Source organism: Triticum dicoccoides, chromosome 4B, assembly GCF_002162155.2.
Source record: "Triticum dicoccoides isolate Atlit2015 ecotype Zavitan chromosome 4B, WEW_v2.0, whole genome shotgun sequence".
NCBI lineage: Eukaryota > Viridiplantae > Streptophyta > Magnoliopsida > Poales > Poaceae > Triticum > Triticum dicoccoides.
Genome location: NC_041387.1, coordinates 235,879,364 through 235,889,241, shown reverse-complemented (window position 1 = coordinate 235,889,241; position 9,878 = coordinate 235,879,364).

The window sequence follows — 9,878 nt, the reverse complement described above, 5'->3', positions numbered from 1 at the left end:
GTATTGTACTGGGAAGCTTCTGGAAGGTTCCGGAAGGTTCCAGAGGGTTCCGAAGGAGTCCGGAAGGATCCTCCCAGCACCTATGGCATGCATGGGCTATAGGGGGGGTGTCCTAGACTTATTGGGCCAGGTGCACCAGGCCCGTAAGGCCCATCTTCCTAGGGGAAGGGAAACCCTAAGGGAGAGGGCCCTCCACTTGGCTTGGAGGGCACTCCTCCCCCTTTGGCCGCCTCCCCTCCTTAGAGGAGGGGCTAGGGCTGCACCCCCAGCCCTCCAAAACCCCTATATATAGCAGAGAGGAGGCGCAAGGGCTGGAGACAACAATTCCCATGCCCCCGGCCTCCCCTCTCTCCGGTTCTTCCTCGTTCGTAGTTCTAGAGGCGCTTGGCAAAGCCCTGCTCGGATTGCTCCACCACCATCTCCACCTTGTCGTCGGGCTGGTTGAGATCCCATCTACTTCTCCTCCCTCTCTTGCTGGATCAAGAAGCATGAGACATCCTCGATCCGCATGTGTGCTAAACAGAGAGGTGTCGTCCGTCTGACGCTAGATCGGATTGGATCGCGATTGGATCGTGAAGAGTACGACTACATCAACCACGTTTCTTAACACTTCTGCTTAGCGATCTACAAGGGTATGTAGATCCAATCTCTTCTCTCGTAGATGGTCATCTCCTAGATTGATCTTGGTGAGCGTAGGAATTTTTTTGTTTCCCATGCAATGTTCCCCAACAGTGGCATCATGAGCTAGGTCTATGCGTAGATGACATCATGAGTAGAACACAAAGGAGTTTGTGGGTGTTGATATTCAGATTGCTTCCTTGCTTAGTCTTATCTTGATTTAGTGGTATTGTGGGATGAATTGGCCCAAACCAACTTTACATGTCCACGTACATGAGACTGGTTCCATCGACTGCATGCATCTTGTTGCATAAAGATGGCTGGCGGGTGTCTGTCTCTCCCACTTTAGTTGAATCGGATTCGACAAAAGGTGGTCCTTGTAAAAGGTTAAATAGAAACTTGAATCTCACCCTGATGGCTTTGCGTAGGTAAGAACGGTTCTTACTGGTTACCCATAGCAGCCACGTAAAACATGTAACAACAAAGTAGAGGGCGTCTAACTTGTTTTTCCAGAGTATATTGTGATATGATATGGCCAAAGACATGATGAGATATATTTGATGTATGAGATGATCATGATTTGTATAGATTATCACGACTTGCATGCAGAGGAATACGACAACCGGCAGGAGCCATAGGGTTGTCTTTAATTATTGTATGACTTGCATGTCAATCATTAAGCGCAATGTAATGCTTTACTTTACCGCTAAATGATATCAATAGTTGTAGAAGCATGGTTGGTGTAACAACCCCAATGGCGACACGATGATGGAGATCATGGTGTCATACCAGTGACGATGGAGATCATGCCGGTGCTTTGGACATGGAGATCAAAAGCACAAGATGATGGCCATATCATGTCACTTATGATTTGCATGTGATGTTAATCCTTTTATGTATCTTATTCTGCTTAGGACGACAGTAGCATTATAAGGTGACCCCTCACTTAAATTTCAAGATAAAATTGTGTTCTCCTCAAGTGTGGACCGTTGCGAAAGTTCGTCGTTTCAAAGCACCACGTGATGATCGGGTGTGATAGACTCTACGTTCGCATACAACGGGTGCAAGCCAGTTTTGCACATGTGGAACACTTGGGTTAAAATTGATGAGCCTAGCATGTACATACATGGCCTAGGAACACAGGAGACCAAAAGGTCGAACATGAGTCATATAGTAAATATGATCAACATGGAGATGTTCACCATTGAAACCACCTCATTTCACATGATGATCGGACTTAGGTTGGTGATTTGGATCATGTCACACTTAGACAACCAGAGGGATGTTGATTTGAGTGGGAGTTCATTAGTAATTTGATTAACTGAACTAATTATCAGAACATAGTCAAAATGTCTTTGCAAATTATGGTGTATAGCTCGCGTTGTAGCTTCCCTGTTTTTGATACGTTCCTAGAGAAAACTTAGTTAAAAGATAATGGTAGAACGGACTTGTTCTGTGATCTGAGGATTTCCCTCATTGTTGCATAGAAGGCGTATGTCCTTGATACACCGCTCAGTGTGCCACCCAAAAACATCCAAAAACTAGCTGGATGCGTGGCCACTTTGAGCCACTTTATCTCCAGGTTAGGAGAAAAGGCATTACGTTTTTACCGCCTCCTTCGGCGCACCGAACACTTCGTGTGGACGGATGCAGCCGCGGTCAGACTTGATGAAATAAAGACCTTACTGGCCAGTAATCCAGTCCTAACAGCACCAAATATCGGCGAGCCTATGCTACTGTACATAGCTGCCACACATCAAGTTGTAAGCGCAGTGCTCGTCGTCGAACGAGAGGTTGCCGGATACAAATTCCCGCTCCAAAAGCCGGTTTATTACGTATCCATGGTCCTTACTCCATGCAAATCCCGATACCCACACTATCAAAAAAATAGCATACGCGGTCTTCATGGCATCCCGGAAGCTGCGACACTACTTTCAAGAGTGTTCGATTACGATGGCCTCCGAAGTACCACTCAATGACATAATAAATAACCGCGACGCTACAGGCCAGATTGCTAAATGGGCTATCGAGCTCCTTCCGTTTGATGTAATATACAAACCATGGCGGGCCATCAAGTCGCAAGTACTGGCTAACTTTGTCACCGAATGGACAGAAGCCAAACTCCCTAAAGAGTACGGCGCGTACTCCAACTGGATCATGCACTTCGACGGCTCTAAAATGCTGGCCGGATTGGGAGCAGGTGTAGTCCTGACGTCTCCCACCGGAGACACGGTCCAGTACGTCCTCCAAATATTATACACAGACTGCAACAATGTAGCCGAATATGAGGCTCTATTGCATGGTCTTCGGATGGCAGTCTCTATGGGCATCCAACGCCTAGAAGTGCGCGGGGATTCGTACCTAGCAATATCACAAATAAACGGAGACTTTGATGCCAAGGATCCGAAAATGGCGGCCTACCATAATGCCGTCCTCAAAATGTCAGCTCAGTTCGAGGGGCTTGAATTCCACCATGTGTCTCGAGAAAACAATCAAGCGGCGGACGTCCTCACCCGCATCGGCGCTAAACGCGACCCTGTCCCACCTAACATATTCCTGGAAAGGTTGTTCAAGCCATCCGTAGTATGGGAAGGGGAGTCCAGCAATACTAGCATGGATCCGGACACACCCCCAGATTCCGAACCATCAGACATAATCGGAGGCTCTGCCACCGAAATAACATCTTCGACCCACGAAATCATGGCTGTAATCACCCCATGGACCGAGCCTTTCTTGGCCTACCTAAATAGGCAGGAGCTCCCCGAAGACCAAAATGAAGCACGCTGCATTGTCCGGCGTTCTAAATCTTACAAAGTCCATGAAGGGGAACTCTATAATAAAAGCACGACCGGAGTGCTCCAAAGGTGCATCTCCGAAGAGGAAGGGCGGCAGCTCTTGGCTGAAATCCATGCCGAACTACGCGGGCACCACGCCGCGGCTCGAGCACTAGTCAGCAAGGCCTTCCGTACAAGCTTCTATTGGCCGACGGCCCAAGCAGACGCACAGGACATTGTCCAACATTGTGTCGGTTGCCAGCTCTTCGCCAATCAGAGTCATATGCCCCCTACCACTCTCCAAACAATCCCCATAACTTGTCCCTTCACGGTATGGGGGGTGGATATGGTCGGACCTCTTAAAGGGGGAAGCCATAAGAAAAAAATACTTATTGGTCATGGTGGACAAGTTCACCAAATGGATAGAAGCCAAACCAGTCAAAACGGCCGAATCCAGACCGGTAATAGACTTCATATCCGGGGTCGTACACCAATACGGTGTCCCCCACAGCATCATCACTGATAATGGCTCCAATTTCACAGCCGGAAGTAAAAACTGGGTGCGGCAAAATGGGCATTAAGCTCGACTATGCTTCCGTCTACCATCCCCAAACAAACGGCCAGGTCGAACGGGCAAACGGTCTCATCATGAGTGGCATCAAACCCAGGCTAGTGCGATCCTTGACAGAGTCGGACACGCACTGGGTCGAAGAGCTCGACTCCGTACTCTGGGGGCTACGGACCACGCCGAATTGCACCACCGGATACACACCATTTTTTATGGTGTACGGCGCGGAAACAGTACTACCATGCGACATAATACATGATTCTCCACGCGTACACATGTACGAAGAGAAGGAAGCCGAGCTAGATCGGCAGGATAACTTGGATGCCCTGGAGGAGGAGCGCGACGTCGCAAAGACCCACTCCGCATTCTATCAATAGCAGGCTCGACGATACCAAAGCAGAGAAGTACGGGCCAAAACTTACAATATTGGCGAACTCGTTCTACGCCTACCGGAGAAGAAGAAGGACAAGCTCAAACCCAAGTGGGAAGGTCCCTTTGTCATCGACAAAGTTCTCACTGGAGGAGCGTACCGCTTACGTAATGCATCCGATAACAGGCTCGAGCCGAACCCATGGAACGCGGCCAGACTCCGGAGATTCTATGCCTAACGTTGAACACAATGTTCGTCTCCTTACTCCCTCCCTTTTATTTATGCTCCATCCCTTCTCCTTTCTCGACTTTTTCTTCCTCTCCACACAAAGTATTTAATACAGTACGGACTTCCGGATCATTCCGGACGCACTATGTGTGTAAGCAATACCTGGGGGCTTCCTATACGGAAGCTAACAATAAATACTCTAATGGCTTTTCGCCTATCACATATGCATTTCTTTTTCCATATGTGCCTTTTATTCACCATTATATGCATCGATATGACTTAAGATGTGGCCAAGCTGGGTTGCCTGGCTCTTGTGTTTATGCCCTACGTTCCCGTTAATTCAGCTAGGGCATAAGGGGAGCACCTCTGCGATTGTTACTGCCGGTTCAGCCGGATGTGTACCTCAGACTAGGTGAAGTCGAAAGCTAGTTTCTATAAGAGAATATTCGGTCAGTGAACAAAGGATGTATTCGTTTGTTACAACGTAAATCCCCAGAAGTCTTGTATCCTGCGCCATCGTTCACAGTCCGGACATGTGCATTGTCGCATGCGTACCCTGGGAAAGGAATCCCTAACGGAACTATTCTCCCTGGAAGATGTTTCTTACTATCCATGTAATATAACATAACTAGTTGGGTACTTGTCAGTTCAAGCACTTATGACCCCTATGCCTGGTTTCCATGCATACCCCGGTTTTGTATAACTGAGCGGGTATTCGGACACACCCCAGACTATAGGATCCGGGAGCTGAAGCGAAAAGGTCCGCCATGACAAATGATTTTAATCCGGCTAGGGACTAATTACGTCCATTGAATTACACAGTCACTTGGACTGACTATATTCCTCCTCTATACCATCCAACAGGCTATCTAGCTTACAATCCTGTTGAGAATACTTGGCGGCTAACACTACCTGGTCATATACTAGACTCACGGGAATTTCTTGCCCATCGGGCCCCGCCAGTCCTACTTCGGCCATATGGTTTGGATCCAGCTTGGTGTAGCGCGTCTTCACCATAGCCCAGGCTTCTCTCGCACCTTGCCGGCAAGCTGACATCTTCCACAATCGGAAGCGCCGCCGTGCTCCTTGAAGCATGTCCACAAGCTCCCCCATGCCATTCGGCAGTAAGCTTGATGGCCACAAGGCCTGAGCAACACCCTGCATCACTTGTCGAGCTCGCTCGTGCAATTGCGAGAGGTCTTGTAGTAAATCACTTGCAGATGAGGGCATATCCTCCTCAGGGTGACCCGTTAACATTCCTGCGAGCAAAATTCTTTCAATATACTTCCTCGCCGGACTATACTACAGTTCGTCTATGCCCTTACCATAAATGTCGCGTCGAAGCCTTTTGTTCTCCTTCACGGAGTCCGCCAGCTGAGCACGGACGTCTTTTAACTCCACGTCCAGCTGGACTTTGGCATCTTGAAGATTGTTCTTCTCCTACCTAACTTGCGTAAGAATGCGCTCACCAGCCTTTAGCTGCCTTTTGAGATGCGAGTCGTCATCCCTTACGCCCTCCAGATTCAGCCCGGGATTGTCTGCAGACTTCTCTGTTAGACTTGTTATACCAACCATTTACTAACTGGTGCATCTTCGTACAATTGAGACAAATGTTACCAGATGAGGCCTTTTGGGATTCCTCTAACTTGGCAGCCGTGTCCCTCAACTGGGCCTTGCATTCCTCCAGCTCCTGAGCCAATTGTTCATTCTTATCGACAAGGACCTGTGCATAAATTGATCCTTCAAACAGTTGTTCCAACCATTTCAAGTCTCAGGGGCTACTGTTATACATGCTTATCAAAATTTCTTACCCGTATATCTTTGGTATACTGGTCCGTCGCTTGGGCAAGCCCGCCTTGAGCTACTCGGATATATGCATCCCCCGAATTGAAGGCATTAAATGCCTCTTCGGAAAAGATGTTGTTTCGAAGCACGGCCATCCGACGCCGGTGATTCATGGCGCTCTCCACTTCGGAGTTCGTAGCCGACAACATATCCGCATCCTCTGTCGGAGAACTATGCGGAACTGGCCTCGTGTCCGCCTCCGCCCTCGAAGCCGATTCTGGAACCCGACTGGTGGAGGCATGATTGGCGGGATCCCCGGATATAGTCCCGCTGCTCCTCTTCCTGCTAGACACAAATGGCGCTGTTATATTTCAAATACTATAATCGCGGGACAGATTTTTACTTTACCTCTGCAGACGACCCTCACCGCCTTCCTCTTGAGCCTGCCCGATCCGGACGCCCGTGGTCGACGAGTCCCTAGGGGCTCGGCCCTGCTCTCCGACCATCGTTTCTGCAAGGAACACGACACTTCAAGGGTAAGGCATGACATCTGAAGGGAGTCCTCTTTGGAGGATAGGGTTTTTTCAGTCTGGCTTACACGCGACGTAGGTAGCAGTCCGGGATAGTCGGCAATAATGGCCACTGAGGCGCCATCACAGCTTGCTTGATAAAATATCCCGTTGACAAGCACCACGATAATATCCGGATATTCTTCGAGTCCTGGATCTAGGGCCCTTTTGGGGTCCTCTGGCTGCGGGGAAGGGATGGAAATTCCTTCTACGGCCCTCCTCAGTTCCTGTTCGGAAATATTGAGGCAGGTAATCTTAGCGAAGAATGCCACAATAAGTGAAGAGGGGAAAGGAATGACGACTTACCCAGTTTGGGGGGTTGTACATGGAGAACCCATCCACGGTTTAATGTGAAGGAATTCTTCCTATTCTCCTTTGTATAAGTCAGACAATATCCTGGCCAAGGCAGTGGCGGAGTCTGGACCCTTATGGCCACAACGGGTGGCATTGTCTTCCCCGTTGAAGTGCCACATGGGCTTCCCCCGATATTGAAGCGGTTGCACCCCCCGTATTATGCATATCGCCATAACCTCGACTGTCGTCAGTCCGGACATGGCTAGTAACTTTATCCTGCTCATCAGGAAGTGTATTTCCCTGGTATCCTCCTGTTGGGGGCCCCGGGGGCGCTAGCTTAGACGTGCCCTCGGTGGGGCGTCACTGAACTTGGGGAGACCTGTCCGGACTAGATCCGGAAGGGGAACGTCATCAATGTAAAACCACTCCGAAGGACAATTCTCTGGTGCCTTCTTGGGAGTGCCGGATAGGTATCCGGTTTCGGCAATGCGCCATACTTCGGCCCCGCCCACTTGACATAGGGATTCTCCCTGGTTGCGGGGGACAAGGTAGAACAACTTCTTCCATAACCCGAAGTGAGGCTCGCAGCCTAAAAATAGCTCGCAAAGGGCAACGTACCCTGCTATGTGCAGTACGGAGGAAGGGGTAAGGTTGTGCAACTGGAGGCCGTAGAACTCCAGGAGCCCGCGAAGGAACGGGTGGATGGGAAACCCGACGCCCCTTAGCAGATGCGGGATGAGGCATATTCGCTCCTCTGGAGATGGATTTGGAGATCCCTCCGCTTGTTTCCCTCCGTTATAAGTGGCTATTCCGGCTCGGACGGGGACCATGAATGCTGGTGGGAGAAACCCTTGGGTTTGTAACTCTATCAAACGGCTATGAGGAACTGAACACTCTTCCCAATCCCCCGACTTGGAGCGAGGAGAGCTAGCAGAAGAGCTACGACGGTCGGCCATGTTGGAATGGTTTTTTCCGGAGCACTCTGTTGGATGCTTGCTCGAGGAGGGAGAGTGAGGTTTGGATCTGACTATCCCTGTCCCTTCAAATAGACGGTCAGCCCGAAGGATTGAGGGTGGCAAATGCAAAAATGCCTCGGCTCATCGCATTCGCTCGACATGTGGAGATGGTCATTATTGAGACACTGAAGCCAAGGAGTACAACATTGATGGGAAGCCGGACACTATTCGTCGTAACAGGTACTTTGGAGTATTTGGAGATGGAAGCCGCCTTGCAATGCCAAAGACAAGACTGCACACCGGACTCATCATCATTGAAGCCTGGTTCAGGGGCTACTGAGGGAGTCCTGGATTAGGGGGTATGCGGACAGCCGGGCTATATACATCATCCGGACTATTGAAGCGTGGAGATGCAAGACTCAAGACTTCGGCCCGTGTCCGGATGGGACTCTCCTTTGCGTGGAAGGCAAGCTTGGCGATCCAGATGTTATATTTCCTTCCTTGTAACCAACTCCATGTAAACCCTAGCCCTCTTCGGTGTATATATAAACCGGAGAGGTTGGTCCTTAGAAGGCCGATCAGAATTACAATCATACCATCATATGCTAGCTTCACTACAAGGATTCCGGTCTATTGCAACAAAAGTTATTGCTACAACTATCTTTTGTTGCAATAAAATGCTATATCACCACAAAATTCCAGTTCGTGGTAATAGGATCTACATATTGCCACAATTTCGTTCCATCGCGCTAAGTACTCATTTTGTTGCAATAGAAGCCATGTATTGCCACAAGCTGCATCAACGTTGTAATACGGTAGTGATATTGCGACGGTTTCGTTCCGTTGCATGAATTGGTCATCTTGTTGCAATAAAGGTTAGGTATTGCAACAAAGTACATCTTTGTGGTAATATTTAGACATATATTGCAACAACTCTGACATGTGGCACTAGTCATGGATACTATTGCAACAAAGCATGTATTGGTCGTAATAGGGTGACTTTTTGCCTCACCTTTGTTGCGTTGTAATAACAATTACATATTGCGACAACATGAGCATTCATGGTAATACATACAACATAATGCAACAATCCTCTTGTGTTGCCAAAAAAAGGAGGAGGATATTGCAACAGTATTCTCTACAGTGCTCCTGATTTTTTCTTTTATTTATTATACTATTTCGAATGATCTGATTAACAGGGCGTACTAGTTTACAGAGGTATTAAGACATTAGGTACCACAACTTGCACCTAAGTTGCATTTTAGTCGCATATCTTGCAAAGTGGACATCGGTGTACCACAACTTGGAGGAACACTCGCTTACGCGCGTGCAAAGCGTTGCACACTCGCGGACACCCTTCACTTTAGGGTTTCTTGCACCGTCAGGGTCTCCTCCACTCGCCCTACTGACCTCCAGTAGCAAGGTCGTCCTCGGCACCGGAAAGACGGCAAGCTCAGTGCCCTTCTCACAAAGGTGAGTCGTGAGAATCGAGCAACAAATCCTCACATTCTCTTCCTAATTTTTTATCTTGCTTGATATGATTTTATGTATTTATGTGTGCTTTTAATAAAAAAGGAGATTCAATATAAAATTATGTGTTAAACAGAGAAATTGAGCAAGGCTGCATACTAGCTATTTTAAACACTCCCAGGTTCCATTTAAACATCTCTTCAGCCACCAATTGAATTCATCAGCAGATCAACAACACTACATCAA